At 40.0% G+C, this 16542-nt stretch overlaps 1 protein-coding gene across 1 annotated transcript in view; it reads right to left on the bottom strand.

Moving 5' to 3' along the window:
• Positions 1 to 4459, bottom strand: part of eya1 (EYA transcriptional coactivator and phosphatase 1) — a 62758-nt gene extending 58299 nt beyond the window's left edge. The window contains exon 1 of the mRNA XM_084939217.1: positions 4246 to 4459. The gene's annotated coding sequence lies outside the window, so the exon portion shown is untranslated. The remainder of the gene's footprint in view (positions 1 to 4245) is intronic.
• Between the last annotated feature and the right edge of the window lie 12083 nt (positions 4460 to 16542).

Raw genomic sequence — 16542 nt, 5'->3', positions numbered from 1 at the left:
TATTCAGGTTCTTACCTCACACATACAAAGCAGTAGCAATGGGTATTGAGTTTAGTTCTTCCAGCATTCACCTACGGCAGCAAAGTACAAGAAAGAAATGAATAATCACGCATGAACTTGGACACATTTCCAAGTAAAACTGCTGTTTTTACTAAAATCCTTTGACAAACTATTTCAGTAAAAAGCTAGCAAGACAGGCAGATATTGATTCAACAAAGATACTTTTTTCTCTCTTCCTGTGAGCACAAACAAATAACTGTTACAACATTAAAATATACACATACAGATTTAATTAGGCCAGTTGACTAATACGGGTTACATTACACTTCAAGAAGTTAGCAAGTGACTCCAGCGCATATGGGAAAGAACAAAAAACCCCAAAACACAAACAAAAAACATTTTCAACATAAAGTAAAATAAATTAAATGCTAACAATTTCATTAGGATGTGCTATATGAATTACATACATTTAGCCTCTAAAAAAATTTATATGTTTTCCCATTTCAGTTTTTTTCATTAAGTGACTGCACATAGTAGTGTGTAATATAACTCCTTTTAGTCAGTGCAGTAGACGAAGCAGCGGAGGGCGAGAGAAGAGTGAGCACTGGGCAAGCAGAGGGGATGTGGTCTATGTAGGGATGTCAGAAGCATAATGGGGAGCTGAGTCATAGGTTATAAAAAGCTGTCATTAGGGATTTCTGTCCTCAGCAGCTCATCACACAGGACCTGTGAATTATTTATTACTCTGGAAACTCAAGTGCCCCTTTACTCCACGCCGCTTGGTTTACTGCACTTCCCTTTTCTTGGGCTTGTTAAATAAAAGCATACCATTTAGGTGCTGTTATTAAAGTCTTTAATAGGATAGAGTATAAAAACAGAAATTAATTTTATTAATGTGACTATTTTGCTGATTTTATATAATGGATATAATAAATTACTGCCAGTGCATGCTCTTAATGAGAACATTTATTTACAATTAAAGTGTTTGGATTATTAGGATGTGCCCTGTATTTGTTCTGCCCTCGGTCCAAATGACCACCTAATTAGCACTAATGTAATGCATTAATAAGGGTGATTGTTATTAGATCTGTTTTTTGTTTTTTTTAATAAATCACAGAACAATCCCACCAGCAAAAAGTCTGTAGTCTTGAAAAGGAATGGAACGAATGGAAACATGACAACCAGGCATCTCACATTAAGTTACATTTTCTTTTTTTTAATATATGTCAAACTTTTTAAGCCATGAAGTAACATACACCATCGCCAGCATATTCCAGAAATGACTTTTTTTTTAAAAAAAGAAGGAAAATCTACTGCCCCGCTAAATCAGTCTCCCTTAATTTTTTCCCCTTGGTTTTTGATAGCAAAGTCAATGCAAATCAGCTCAGGCATTTTTCCTCACTTTGTTTTGTTCTTGGTATATGAAAATGGTTAAAAATCCCATGGGTCAGTGAAAATGATCCCTCCACTCCAGTCGCCTGCTCTAAGTCAGCCAAAACATTCCAGACTTCAAAAGACGGCTTTGCCTACCAGGGCCATTTCAGTGTCCCAACCTCCACGGCCCAGGAGGACTTGGTTATTTGGATAAATTAATTTCTGGAGTCTGCCTGAGTTGCAAAAACAACCTCCCGCCTGACAGCAAATTAGTCTAACAGAAAAAAATAGAAAATATATAAGGTTAAAGAGAACACCCACTTTTTTTTCTTTTTTTTTTGTGTGTTTACTGACAGCTCTGTTGCACTCACGCTTTTACATGTTTCTGGAAATTTTTAATAAAAGAACAAAAAATATTGTTGAAGATATCTGTAAACCTATCTGCTGGCAGGTGAAGAGTTTCAACAGTCAGCATCAGCACAGAGGCTGTAAAGCATACTGTGTACAGTACACAGCTGACAGGCTGTATACCATAAAACAGACTCATGTAAAACTTTAACAACTGTCAGTGGTATTGAAAAAAAAATGACATAAAACTGAAATCTGCCGAAGCCTCAAACATTTGTAAAAGAGAATAATATAAACCTGAGAGCACAGACTGTGAAAATGGGGGAGGAAAACGGTTACGGAGGAAAAATTATGCAAACAGATGAAGACAATCCAGAATTAATGGTCCGCAACATTTTCAGGCACTCAAAGAGCTGTCCAAGGACACCATGGGGGAGACTGCATGGCCCCAGTAATAGGAGGAGCATGTAACTTCAAAAGTAAGGAGAACAGACTGGAGAACTTTCCTCTGAAGTCAAGTCTTAAAGAAAACGTGAAGCATATGTACAGTACAGTAGGGAATCTAGTACATGTGTGAATGAAAATTGTTCTCCTCATTGCTGCAGACATGATACATTGCAGTATTTCTACTGCACAGCCACACTTTAAGAAAAGTGATGGATTTCTGAACTCAGATCTTTGGGTTGCAGCTGTTCCACCTCAGGCCACTGAGGATACACACACACACACACACACACAACAGAAAAGAAAAGAAATTGGGTCAAAACAAAACAAGATATTCCACAATTTCAATAAATGTGTCCATAAAATACGGTATTCAGAGGATGTGAGATCACCCTATGAAATATAAAAAGCTATAAAAAGTATTGACCACAAGTCACAATAAATATGTCATTTACAATGTTGTGGATTTTGACCATATTCCAGACCCCTCTTATAATAGATGATATTTCTGAAGGGCAGTCCACGGAAAGGAACATTAAACTGTGGCTTTGTCAAATGACGTAATCAGAATGAGAAGACTATTACAGAATAATCTTATAACAATTAATCTATTAATCAAAAGGAATGACAGCTATTTTGATAACAGGTTGATTGTTTTAATTATTTAGGATATTTTGAAGCAAAAAATACCAAATGCTACTTCTTTTTTATTATTTCATATGTGAGGATTTGCTGCTTTTCTTCAACTAAATATTGAGTGTTTAACTGTGTATTGGTTCAAACATTTTTACCACATCGTAAATGATGTTAATGCTGTTTAACAATGTTTAATGTTTAACCATAAAAATAAAATAAAACCAAGTTTGGAAATAAATGGATGCTCATGTCTGTGCACTGAAGGCTAAAATACAACAAAACATCTAAAATTCAGGATACTGGTGAAGAAATTCAGCTTGATTATGAACATCAAGAGCCTGCACGCATGACACTGATTGGTGGGAATCAGGGAACCACCGCCTTTACACAGTAGGTCCAGAGAGCTGCTTAATTAGCAGTGCAGGGCTAGCAGAGGGCCTACCAGTGCAAAATTTGAATCGTGATGGCATAACTTTGACATAACCTACACTTCTGTCTTGCTGATGTGATTCAGCCATACATCACAAAACCTCTGAAGCAGAAGAAAATGAAGACAAACTATATCATACAGGAATGGGGAAAACAGAGGGGGACACACAATCTTTCCAAGGACTTTTGGTCTGAGGGAAGAACACCATGCATACTTGAGCCAATCCAACATACACTAAGTGAGGAGAAAATGTCCATTTTTAACCTGTTATCCATCACTGTCAAATGCGGTGCACGGTTAAAAAAAGGGGGAAATAATTAAGCAGAAAAATGACTGCAGTCTGGGGCAGAATGGATGAGAGCGAAACTCAGGTACAGCTCCTGTCAACTTGAGCAAATGATATTTTGACAAATGTCTCTTACGCAACTGGTACGTAGATCACTGCATTTCTGGGTGTAAAAACACGTTTTTATATATGTTATTGAGGTGAGTCGACACATGTAATGAATCACAGTGTAGTGCAGGGGCAGGCATAGGTCTTCTTTATTGCAAAATGTGGCCTGGTGCTGCTTTTTTACAAATTCAATTAAGAAAGTTCAAAAGTGTTCATACTCTTTGACGCATTGTCAATTTTACAGAAGGATAAACCGCTTGAAATAAAAGAAATTTAAAGAAAACTTCAAAACACTGAATTGCAATTAAAATGTTTACAATGACGTAACTAAAATAAACAAACCGATTCACAGTCACCCTAAAAGAAAAAGCCGCAGTTTAGGGAGCTTTAGTTTCTCACTGAGCACCGATCCTTCCGCAGCTTAGACTAGCGCTGTGATTCAGAGGACTGTGAGGCTGCCCCGCTGAAAGTAACCCCGCTGTCCCCGCCCATTCTGGAAATGGCTCAATATCACGCTGTCAAATTCGCCACACAAGTCAAACAAATACTGAACAACTGCGCAGAAATGGCCAACAGAACAAAGAGAAAAGGCGAAACGAGTGGTTTGACTGCTGCCTACCTTGCTGTTATGTACCGCCGCTGTCACCACATGCAACAAGTATCCATGTCCATAAAGATTAACGCCAGAGTCGGCTGGCCCGTCAACTTTTTTTTTCTTTCTTTTGCTGGCTGGAAAATAGGGAGGGGGTTTCAATCACGTAAAAATGCTTATCATTGTCCGTCATTAAAGCTAAACGTTTTCATGGCAGCGGAGTCGGAAGGTTCCAGTGAATTGGCAAGACATCCGCATGCGTCTGTGCGCGAGCGCTGCTCGCTGGTATCAAATGTGGCAGGCACGAGGAAAGCTTACCCAGGGTATAATTCACTTCACTTTTGGCTTCAACAAGAGGCTGTTACTTGTCGGTGCCATATAATTTAATATATATATTTTAACCGCAGTTGTTATCAGTAAGATTAGCCCACACCACCATTTTGGTTTGATAGCATAGTTTTATAATTAGTCAGAAAAGACAATCATTCAATTGCCTTTTGAAAAAAAAAAATCCACTTTTTTAAATGACATTTGCTCTGGTGAGTCATAATATGATTATTTGTAGTTACAGTAATCCTCATGTCTCGCAATTTTTGGATATGAATTAGAGCGCCACCTACGGGAGCCATTGTTTAGTTATCGGTTTTTGGCTGTTAATGTGTGTATGAATGCTTCCTGGTTTTTTTTTCTTTTTTAGCATTTTAGTATAGCATAGTTTTAGACGATGACGAGGAGGAAATAAGAACAAAAAATTCTGTTTATGAGGATTTCTTTTCAAACTGATTTATGCTCTTTTCTTCTGATATTGTTCCTTTCAAGGCTTGTAAAACAAGTCAAACTGAGTAATCTATAGAGGATGTATACACTATAACAAGAATACATACCAAGGAGGCCACCTGTAAAAAACAATAACAAAAAAAACAACTTTATTGTATAAACTACTAGGATAAATTCTAGAAACATCTGTAATGTAAATTAATAATAATAAATTTGCTCTTTATTCTGTTTGTGTTGCTGCAGTTTTCACTTTTAATTGAGTGTTACAAAATTCCAGTTCACTGGCAATATCAGGAATATGTTTTTTCTTGCACTATAAAAACAGTTTCAGTTTGAAACAGCAGCTGAATGAATGCGGCATTCATTCTTGCGTGAAAAGCCTCCATATAGTAAAGCGATTGTCATTCTGCTACTTTGATAATATCAAGTAATTGAGCTAGATGATTGGATGGACAGCCTCTAACAGCCTTCAGCAATACATCACAAGACAATTCTGATGATTTGTTGCATCAATTGACTGTTCACATAATCTCATTTGGGTCTGAAAATGCACTCATCCAAAGGTTCCAGTCCAGGCCTTCATTTTAGCACAGCAGCCAACACACCTTCAGATAAAGGGATGCGAGTGGATGAGAGAGTGCCACATATCCTTGAGAGCATTTTTTAATTTCTTGGTGCTCCATCTGTTGAAATGATAAAGTGCAGCTATAATGGAGTGCAACAAGATTAAATTAATCAGGTTTGTCCATTATACCGCCACAGGCTCTTCACAGATGATTGCAATTTTCTCTGTCAGGCCCATTATTGTAAGATCTGTTTAGTGGGTTGATGCAATTAAAATGGACTTAATGTAAATTTAACAATACAAATAACACTTCTGTCTGTGTATGTTTAAGAGGGGTGCGGCTGGAGGGTCCTGAAGTGCAATGGTAAACACCCACTGTAACCATTTTTAACTTCAAACAAACCAGGGTGCTATTTGATTAGCGTGGACTCTGTGATCAATAACTATGTTTCATGTTTTCATGTTCTCTGTGATGTCAAAGGATCCGGTTGCACAGACCACCCTTGTCTGGACATCAGCTGTAAGGAACACAACACCTTCCAGAGGCATATCATGATGCCCATAGATCATTAGAACCTGGAGAGAGGGGAGTTTAATGGAGTCACTCTGATGAAAGCATATAAAGTGAACGCCTTCAGTCTTGCGTATGAATCTCAGGGCCAAGTACAGTAGGTGAGGCCGACTTGAGAGAATTGTATTAATTTTTCCTGGAGCTGATCTAATATCTTCCTGATTGGTTGCTTCCTTCTGCTGGATCAGGTCACTGCCATGGGACAAAGCTTACAGGATGTGTACTTAACAGGAGGAGATCTCGGCCTAGCGCCACAAAGCTCCCACCGCCACTTAAACGCAGGAATGGCGGAACTGTCACGCTAAAAATGTCAGATGCTTTTTATTCTCAGCACCTCTATAATTTTTGATTTACGCAAGACTGTAAAATATAACAATGCACCCGTGCTTTGTCTTCACGGGGGCACTCTCCTGCACATTTGAGGACCCGTTTTTGAGGGTTTTTTTGGTGCAACCTCATTTTTGTGAGACAGTTTTCATGGATCCATCTAGAACCGCACGTCAGCCACATCTGTTTTAAGTGATTTCACTGGACACGAGGCGGTTGAGGTTAGGTCTATTGTGACTAAATGAAGAATTACCATAACCAATCAGACAATGTACTTTATTACATTATATGCAGCATTTCATTTTGAGGTCAGGTGTTTTGCATTATTCTCCTATCAGATTACAGGTAAAGTGAAATAACCTACACCTGAAGAAAAGCACACATTTTCTTGATTTTTGTTTTTCTGTCTTTATTATCCTTCCTTTAAGCACACAATGAAATTTATAGTACCCCGAGTGCCACCCAGGTAACCTGAGGAGGTATGCGCCAGTGTGTTTGTTGGAGGCACCTACCTTTCACACGAGGTGCATTCCAGTGGTCGTGGCAGGCCGACAACAAGTCAATCAATCACACTGTGCCCAGCAGTAATTCAGTAGGTGTCACACTATCTCTTTTGTTAGCCACAGGACGGCAGGGTGAGTTCACAGAAGGAAGAAACAACAAAATGCTTTTTTGGAAATCTCCCAAAATCAGATTATGGAACAAACCCTGCAGTTTTTATAAATAACTGAACAGAGTAACAATTTATGCACAGTTTAGGACAGCAATGCATTTTTATGCTTTAAAACTAAGGAATGTGGTGCATGGTTTCTATGGGTACTGCTAATATATGGTAGTCACTATTCAAATTAAAGATCCAATCACCGAATTCCCTTTTTGAGCCTGCATGCTTCAGCTTCAGATCATAAATTGTGCCTTTAGAGGAGAGGCTTTTCAACCACCCATGCAAAAGTACTCCAGAAAGAGTAATTAATTGCCATCAGCGAATTTGTATATGTTGGACTTGATCAGCCTCCAAATATAAAAAATATATATATATAAACAACCCAAATACTTTGATTCATGGCTCTGGTGTCTGATATGGCTTCGATGTAAAAGCTGTTCATTTGCCAAATCAAATACCCCTGCTAGTATGCAAAAAAAAGCGCAGTTCAATCTGCCTTCTATCAGAGGTGTTATTTGAGAAGACGCGTGCCCGGGGTTTGAAAGCACAGTGCCAAATAATGAGCTGTCTGTTCCAAAAAAACATTCAAGGCAAACATACAAGCACTGGCATCAAATGCCAGAATCTTCCACAGAAAGAGCTTACAAAGCAGCGGTCCAGTGGAAGAACATAAAGTAAGGGAAACTTGCAGTCAGGGGAAATCCTCCAAAACTGTTTGGTACAAATATTTGGTATGTGCGGATTCTTTTTAATATGTCATAAAGTAAACTAGCAACAAATGCCAAATCTTCTCCCTCCCCATTTACTCCTTGATTATTGATGAGACATCCTTTTCAAATTAAACAAGGATCTCTTAAACTTTTCCAAAGCTGGCAAAGTTTCATCATATAGAGATGAAACTTCACCAGCTCAGGGAGGAGATATGTTACCCTATTTGAATTATCACCTTGCCTTGAGTCTTTTTGGCTTCTAGTAGAAACCACATTTGGAAGAAATAATGTACTTGAAGGTTAAAAATGTCATAAGGAATTCCAGAGAGTGGTTACCTTATTGACTCTCCTTGGATATAATATGATTCCACTGATGTGCTATTCTTAAATCTCACTCCTTTCCTTTATGCAGACACCATTTTCCTCCAGGTTTGCCTTACATATGTGTGCTGCTAATACAATAACTGGTAAATTCCAAGAATAGTCGCTTATTGGTCCTACCATGGCATTTGCGCCAGAAGGTTGTATTTCATGATTATATTATAATTTTCTTTTGAGTGGGAAATGCATCTTTTCTCTTTTTTTTGACAAAAAAGACCACAGACATATGGTGGGACTGACTTAATCATATCAACTTTTTACTTTGGGTGTACTGAAAACATCGATATCCGAAACTGGGAAAAATGCTGGCTAGAAATGTGCCTCATAGCAATAGGTCAGCAATAGGTGTGGCTGAGTCCTGCAGACGGATAGTGATCATGTGGATTAAACTGCATTTAGCCACACTTGTCTCATGGGATTTTCCTTGGCTACATGCAAGCAGACACTGAGCCAAGGCCCAGCTCAGTATTTTGACAGCAGAGCCAGAAAAAACAAAAGTGTTTTGCTTTTCCCGTTGAAAAAAAAAGTGAGAGAGAAAGAAAGGAAGATGTAGTGGAGAGAAACAGTAGTCCCTCAGCCACTGCCTTACTCAATCCATATGCAAGGCTTAGAGGCAGGAAATACCCACAATTCAGTGTAATCAGGGGTAGAGGCCGCCTACCCCATTGGAAAGGACCTGGTGGAACTGATTGGGCACCATTAAGGCAAGCAAGGGTTGAATATGCATCACTCTGAAATGTTTCATTTTCATGTACAGTCTAAGTAATGAAAGGGAACGCGATGTATCTCCTATGAAACTTAAAGCAGAAATGGACCAGTGAAAGAGTTTGCTGTGTTTTTTCGGTTCACCTCTAATAGAGCAGCGTCACTCTGCTGTCAAATGCCTGTGAGATCTATTTTCTTTCCTTTAGAATGACACATTTCCAAGTTGCAAATCCTTAACTCCAGCACACTGCTGCCTGCTCGCTTTGAATTACAAAGGCGCGTTTGTATTTTGCTCAGTTGCGTTGATTATTCACAAAAAAGTGATTCTTTTCCACCGATCACAAACAGGACTTCAGCAGCAAATGAAATGCTTTCCTAGGAAGTCAACAGTTGTTTGACAGACTGGTGGGTTTGTTTCATGATGAGGGAGAACTTCTGGCATGTTAAACCATAATAACACTCCCCCCGCAAACTAGCGTGCTAGACTCAGCCCCTGCGTCAGAACCAGAGCGGGGTTTCCCAGCTATATACAAACGGATGCCGACTGACTTGTTGCCTGTGCTGCTTGACATTCATGGAATCTGAGGAGTCTGCATGTTTACTGATAGTTAGTTTTGGTTTTTCCCTTTTGAGAAAAAATTGAGGAGGCTGGAGGAAACAAGGAAAGCGACAGCTGATGTGGTTAGGTCGAAGGGAATGAACATCTGCCTTTGATTTAATGAGTGGGCCCAATAAAGAGCCGTGGTGCTGGTGCAAAATCTGCCTTCCTCCGATTCTCTGTCTCCTCCTAGATTCTCCCTCACACTTTTTCTCACTCTTTCTCTTTATTCAAAGACCATCATAGCCACCACATGACTCTGTACTTTACGATTTCTTGATTCTTCTCCTTACTGTTCATGTCAGTAATTTGCGAGCCACTGACAGCCCAATAAAAGACAACAACAGCAAAAAAAAACAACAACCCCAAATCGAACATTGGTCTATACCAGTCTGAGTTGGACGGAGCAAGAGCAGTTAAATCCTTGATTTGTACCTCTCAAAACTCTCACAAGTCCCCTGTGCCCCTCCACCCCCACTCCCCACCTCCCACACAATTCCCAGTTCAACAGAGCTCCCAATATGAGGCGCGTCTGGTCTACTGTGACAGCATATGGTTATCCACTCAAGGTGTCCGGAGGCACTCATTCTTCATACACTGAGTGCCGGCCTTATTCAGTCAAAGCGGGTACCACATTCAAAAAGCAAAGAACCTGTCCAACATTAAGAAAAACAAGTTCACATATCTGGCAAGAAAAGGTGTATTTTTCATTTGTTATGCTGATATGGTAAATTGGATTTAACAGTTTCTCCTACTTTCTCTCTCTCTCACTGCACAATCAAAGTAGCCCCCCCCCCTTTTTAGCAGTTTGGTTCGTCTGGCAAAAACAGATCCTCGCTGAATGCTAGTGAAGAGTAAACACACCAAATTAGACACCGATTACATCATATTTTTTAAAATGGGGGCTACAATGGCATCGTGTGAAGTTTTATGAATGCTGTCAGTTGCCTTAGAAAAAAAAAAAAACAGTCACCATGACAATTATGTTTACTTTAAGAAAACATTTTCCCTGTTAAATGCACAATTCCTTAAGTGCTTAGCAACTCTGCACAGATGCTTGTACTGTAAACATAGTGAGTATTAGAATGGCATGAACCCAGATATGAAGAAAGGTCTGCAGCCACTTACCACCTAAACTACTTTGCTTTTTTATTTGTAATATCTAAGATTTACAGTGAAGCTAATTTTGCTCCATTTTAATGTGTTCCCCTTGGCAGATTTGACATACACCATATGTTCCCTGATTGAAAGATAGATATATGCAGCATTTCTTGTATTGCATGGCGACACAGGCAGGCATGATGGAGACATAGGCTTGGAGTGATAGCATCTCTGAAAGGCAGCTCCCCTGCGTTAATGGGGGAGTTATCCTATTAGAGCCCCTCCTGTGCTGCACTCCTTTTCTGCAGGAGAGCACCCATCACTGCCTGGTCTGTCCTGCACAGGGGAAGAGGCTAATGGCCTCAGCTGCACACAGTGCTGCCCTCTCCTCCCTCTCTTTATCAGCCTCCTGTCTAACAGTCTCTGTCTCTCTCATTGTTTCTTCATCTCTTCTTCCTCACTCATGATTCCCAGGATCAATAACTCTCGACCGGTGCCCTTACACTTCCCTCTCAACATGTTGGTCCATAAATCACCCCTCGCTCTTCTCCGGCAGGAAGGATGCCTCGGCTAGAAAGCATCTCAGGCAATCTCGGGTCAGGTGAAGAGGTGAGGACAGCTTAACGGACTGTCCTCAATAACACGCCGTCTTCTATTGTTTTCACAAAAGAGGGGTTTTTTTTCCTTTGGTCCTGAGCCACAGGATGGGTGGGGAAATAAATTAGGACGCCATACTAAGGTGTTACCCAAGACTTTGAACACATACTGACTTTTCACAGAAAGACATGTGAGCTATTTGTGCAGCTTTAATGCACGCTCAGACATAAACAGCCTGAAGTAAAACTGATGTGGGTTATTTTTTAATAAGGTATGTTGATTTTTTGTTGTACAAAAAGAAAATTTACCTTAATGACCTGAGAAAATAATTAATTAAAATGTAATTTTTTTTTTAAAAAAAACTGTATGCAGCAGCTACAGTGTTGTAAAAAAATATATTTGCCCCTTTCTTGATTCTTTGCAAATTTAGATCATCAAACAAATTTGATATTAGACAAAGATAACCTGCTAAAATACAAAACACAGTTTTTAAATGATGATTTTATTTATTAAGTGAAACAAGCTATCCAAATCTACCTGGTCCTGTGTGGAAAAAGTAATTGCACCCTAAGCATAATAACTGGTTGTGCCACCCTTGGCAGCGAGAACTGCAATCAAGCATTTCCAGTAAATGGCAATGAGTCTTTCACATCACTGTGGAGGAATTTTGGCCCACTCCTCTGTGCAGAATTGTCTTAATTCAGATACATTGGAGGGTTTTCGAGCATGGATGGACTGTTTAAGGTCATGCCAGAGCATTTCATTTGGGTTTAAGTCCATTCTTTGACTAGGCCACGCCAAAAACTCTCGTTTTGTTTGTTATTGGCCATTCAGAAATGGACTTGCTGGTGGTCCTGCTGCATAACCTGGGTGTGCTTGAGCTTTACCATCAATTACAACAAGTCGTCCAAATCCTGAAGCAGCAAAACAGCCCCAGACCATCATATTACCAACACCATGTTTGATTGCTGGTATGCGCTCTTTATGAAATGTTCTGTTAGTTGTGTGCCAGATGGGACTCAAACGCTCCACAAAATACAACGTTTGTCTCATCAGTCCACAGAATGTTTTTCCAGAAGTCTTGGTGATCATCAGGACTTAATTTATAGCAAATAAAATGTCTTTTGTATTGTTGAATCATGAACTCAGACCCTAAACTGACACAAGTGAAGCCTGCAGTTCTTTAGGTAATGCTCTGAGTTATTTTGTGACCTCCTGGATGAGATGTTTCTGCACTCTTGGAGAACTTTTGGTGGGCTGGCCATTCCTGGGAAGGTTCTCTGCTGTTAAAATATCCTCCATTTGTGGATAATGGCTGTCAGTGTGGTTTACTGGAGTCCCAAAGCTTTAGAAATGGCTTTGTGATCCTTTCCAGACTAATACATGTCAAATACTTTGATTCTCTGCTGTTTCTTTAGATTGTAGCATGATGTGTTGCTTTTTGAGATCTTTTAGCCCACTTCACTTTGTAAGACAGGTTCTATTTAAGCGATTTCTTGATTCAACTGGCCTGGCAGTAATCAGGCCTCTGTGGCTTGTAAAAGTGTTCCAAAAATCTGGTAAATCACCCTTAATTCATGATTTATCAAGAGTGGCAACCACTTTTTCACACAGAGCCAGGCAGGTTTAGATATCTTTTTTCACTTAATAAATGAAATTATCTTATAAAACCTGCAAAACACAGGTTAACTTTGTCTAATATCAACATTTATTTGATGATCTACAAAAATGCAAGTGTAGAAAATATGAAATAAAAAACAAACAAAACTAAGCAATCAGGCAGAGACAATTACTTTTGCAGCTGTTCCCTTACCACAGCAGGTAGCTCCACATGGCACGGCAGGGTTTTTACACTAGTTCCTGATGCAACCCCAAAGGGATTTGTGGCTCCATCTAGAACTGAAGCAGAGTTCTTTCATTTAATAGGTGAACATGGAAACCACTACTCTATGGAGCTTTGTCTATATAGCTCTGCTTATAAATACACATTTTGTGGTGACACACATGATTAATAGAGGATCAACGACTTTCAGTACCACCTCGTAAGGGGCAACCTCCACTAGGGTTTAAATACCTGGGACCCTCCACCATTTGGTTTTAGAACTGAAGAAGCTTCTTCAATGAGAGATAAATCATAATCAAAATAAATAAATACAAAAACAAAACTTAAAGAAGTCTGGTCACCTTCTTTTCAAGCTCTTTAAACATTAGTACACGAAAAGCAGCTTCTATGGAGACTGTGATAAGAAACAACGAAACTGCCCTACTTTAAAATCACCTCTTCTGCTTTCCATGAGATATATACACAAACATAACGATCATTTAAACATTACCGTAGTTTAAAGGTAAACTATTCTCACCACGCTCTTTTTTCAAAAGTGAAAATCAAAGGGAAAATAAATCTTTAAAAATGTCAGGAGTCTGCATCTTTGCTCCTCAGACTATTCACTTCCTTTAGCAGAGCTGCCTGCTGTTTTTTTCTTCTTCTTCCCCGAAAGGCAGCAGAAAGACATTGACCTAGGCCTCTCTTATAAGCCCCTTGTTGCCCATCTAGTCTTTTAGGGTACATCTTCAACATAATTGAGGACTGAGGCGCATGACATTTTTATGCAATTGAGGCATATCAGCGGGGGTGCCCTGAGATATTACGGAAGTGCAGGGGGAAAAAAGAAAACATAAAAACATAGAGCGCGATCAACTGGGGCCTGCCTGAGGCTGCGCCAAAGCTTGGTTCAACAGTGATTACAAATTGTACTCCAGTATCTCATGACATCAAAGGGGAGGGGTGTGGGGAAGGTGACACAAGCTCAGTGGGAAAGGTTGATGATATATGGTGTGAGAAGACAGGCAGTATGAGCCTCATTGAGGGGCTCATGCGGAAACATTTTGGACAAACTCTCGCTGGAATGTGTTTGCCCTTGTGACCCATATGTTCCTGGCAACATTCAGTCAAGAAAGAAAGATGTTGTTGCTTTTCCTCACAAAAGATGCTCAGAAGCTGTAGTCGGAACAAAGTCAGGAAATAGCAGTGGGCTTAGTTTATGCTGTAACCATGAGGGATTAAAAAAAGAAAAAAGAAAAAAGAGACACAGATCACATTCATCTTTAAGTCTTTCACTGTTTTTACCACATGTTTAAAAAGTTAGTATGTTCAATGGGCCGTTGCACGAGTTCTTGGGTCTCAAATCAACCTCTGTGCTTCTTTTGTTTCTATAGGAGCTGAATGGTGGCAGAGTGGAGCCAAAAACACACAAACAGTTCAAAGAAAGTAAAGTTTGATGGGCTTTTTGTGCCAACAATTTATGATTTTGAGTCAAAGGTATTTCTAGAAGAGGCCAATGTTTTTTCCTACCAGACTATAACTGCGCTGATTTACACCAGCAGCTACAGACACATTAAATTTCACCTCCTCCCTTTTGCACTAAACTTTGTCCTTTACCACAGCACAGGTAGACCATTATTCCCTTTGCATTACGATAAAGAATAGATAAGTGGAGACTCATAGCAGACAAAGGCTTTTCTATTGCAAGTGTGGGTAATCGTCTTGGGGAAGGAGGCACAGTGTTTTGGCAAATTGCACCAGATTCATCTGGCTATAGGCATCCCCTTTCCTGCTCTCTCCTCAGGTTTCCTCCACCCCATCACAGTGCGAGGGCCTTATCACACTGCCCACTCTCAATAGGCAGGGCCGACACTAAGATTTCAGATGCAAGCCAACCTCTCTGAGGAAACAGGTGTCCCCTCTGTCTGCCTGCAGTTGAGGTCCTGCGGTGGAAGCATGGGAAAGGGCAGTCACCGCAGAGGTTCTACCCCAGCGGACAGGTAACAGTGCGCCTTTCAATTCAGCCCGATTTCAGCTAAATTGGCATCCTTTTAGGAACTTGGGGAAGCAGTTGGAAGTAGAAAATAAAGAGCGGAAATTCGCCCAGTGATTCCCAGCTGACTTGAGGAGTACGGTGTTCTCACAATGGGAAAGGAAAGAAACTATTTTGATGTGTAAATGAGATAAGAAATAAAGGAGGACTTAGCAGGGATTGTTTTACTTTGTTGCATACTGTGGAAGAGACCTGGCTAATTAATGTATTCATTGCATTCAAAAACAAAAAACACTTTTGATTCATGTGTGGTCTCTGTGTGGGGAAATTAGTGAACAGAGATTTCAGCACTGAGTGTCATTTCCTGAGGACAAACTCTTATTTTTAGGCCAACGCAAGTCAAGGGGGCTTTCTAGCCTTGTGGTGCGCAGGTCATTTTGAAGAGATCAAAAGAGCTGCAGCAAGAGCAGCCCTGAAGCATCCAGCTCATCACCCTGACCTTTGAGCAACGATGCAGGTGTGCAAATTTAACTGATGTTTTTATTACCACTTCAATTCTTCTTCTTCTTCTTCTTCTTCTTCTTAAGATTATTATTATTATTAGACCACAATCTAATTAGCTATTTAAAAAAAAAACCTAATATATTATTACTTAGTAATTAAGGGAAATCACATTGGTAATGTTTACCCTCACTGACAGCCACACTCACACATCACTCATAAATTTAGCATGCCATAAACAGTTAGATCATCAAAGTCAAGCCTAGCCTCAAGCACCATCTGGGGTTGAAGGTACAAAGACATTTGCACATGTCATTTAAGGACCTATACGCCCAAATTGTGCAGAGTGATAATATATCGATGGGAACGCCATTAAAAACAGTTTCAGGCTCCTCCTGGATTCATTTGCGCTGACCCAGAATGCAGTATTTTCTTAACACAAGCAGCAGGCTGCTTTGATGTTATCTCCCTATCCAAACAGTGGAGGGCCGGCTGCCCCTGCCCCGCCTGTGGCCACGAAGGACGGCGTCGATTAATCACGGTGAAGCCTGCGAGAGCGCGCTCATAAATCGCCTCGGCGCTCCTTAAACAGGAGAGTCCCAGGGCGCCACGCCGTCATTTATCAACACTCTCCCCTCCGGATGAGGAGTAAATAAAACTCTGAATATGTAACGGAGGGGAAATGGAGGGAAGAAGAAGTGGGGAGGGTTACCCGGGATGTTGAGCATACGTATTGGTGTAATGGTAAATAAAGAAGTAGCTAAACTATGACCTCACAGCAGTCATCAGTTTATTTTGTTTATTTGTTGAGTGTTTGCTCCTAAATCACGTCCTTCCTGGTTACTTTTACGTGACTGTACGGTAAATTAACGTCATTCTTTTGCCACTTCAATAAAGCCCATACTGTGTGACAGCCCTGATCAAAGAGGTACATGAGAGAACTAACAATCATTTGACTGGGTTTTAATGGCTTTCTGGGGCCCATTTCAATACATTTCTTACAAACAACATT

The sequence above is a fragment of the Perissodus microlepis genome, chromosome 9, assembly GCF_051167445.1.
Source record: "Perissodus microlepis isolate ML-2025 ecotype Zambia chromosome 9, ASM5116744v1, whole genome shotgun sequence".
Lineage (NCBI taxonomy): Eukaryota > Metazoa > Chordata > Actinopteri > Cichliformes > Cichlidae > Perissodus > Perissodus microlepis.
Note: the sequence above shows the minus strand (reverse complement) of the source record. Positions and strands in the feature narration are given on the sequence as shown.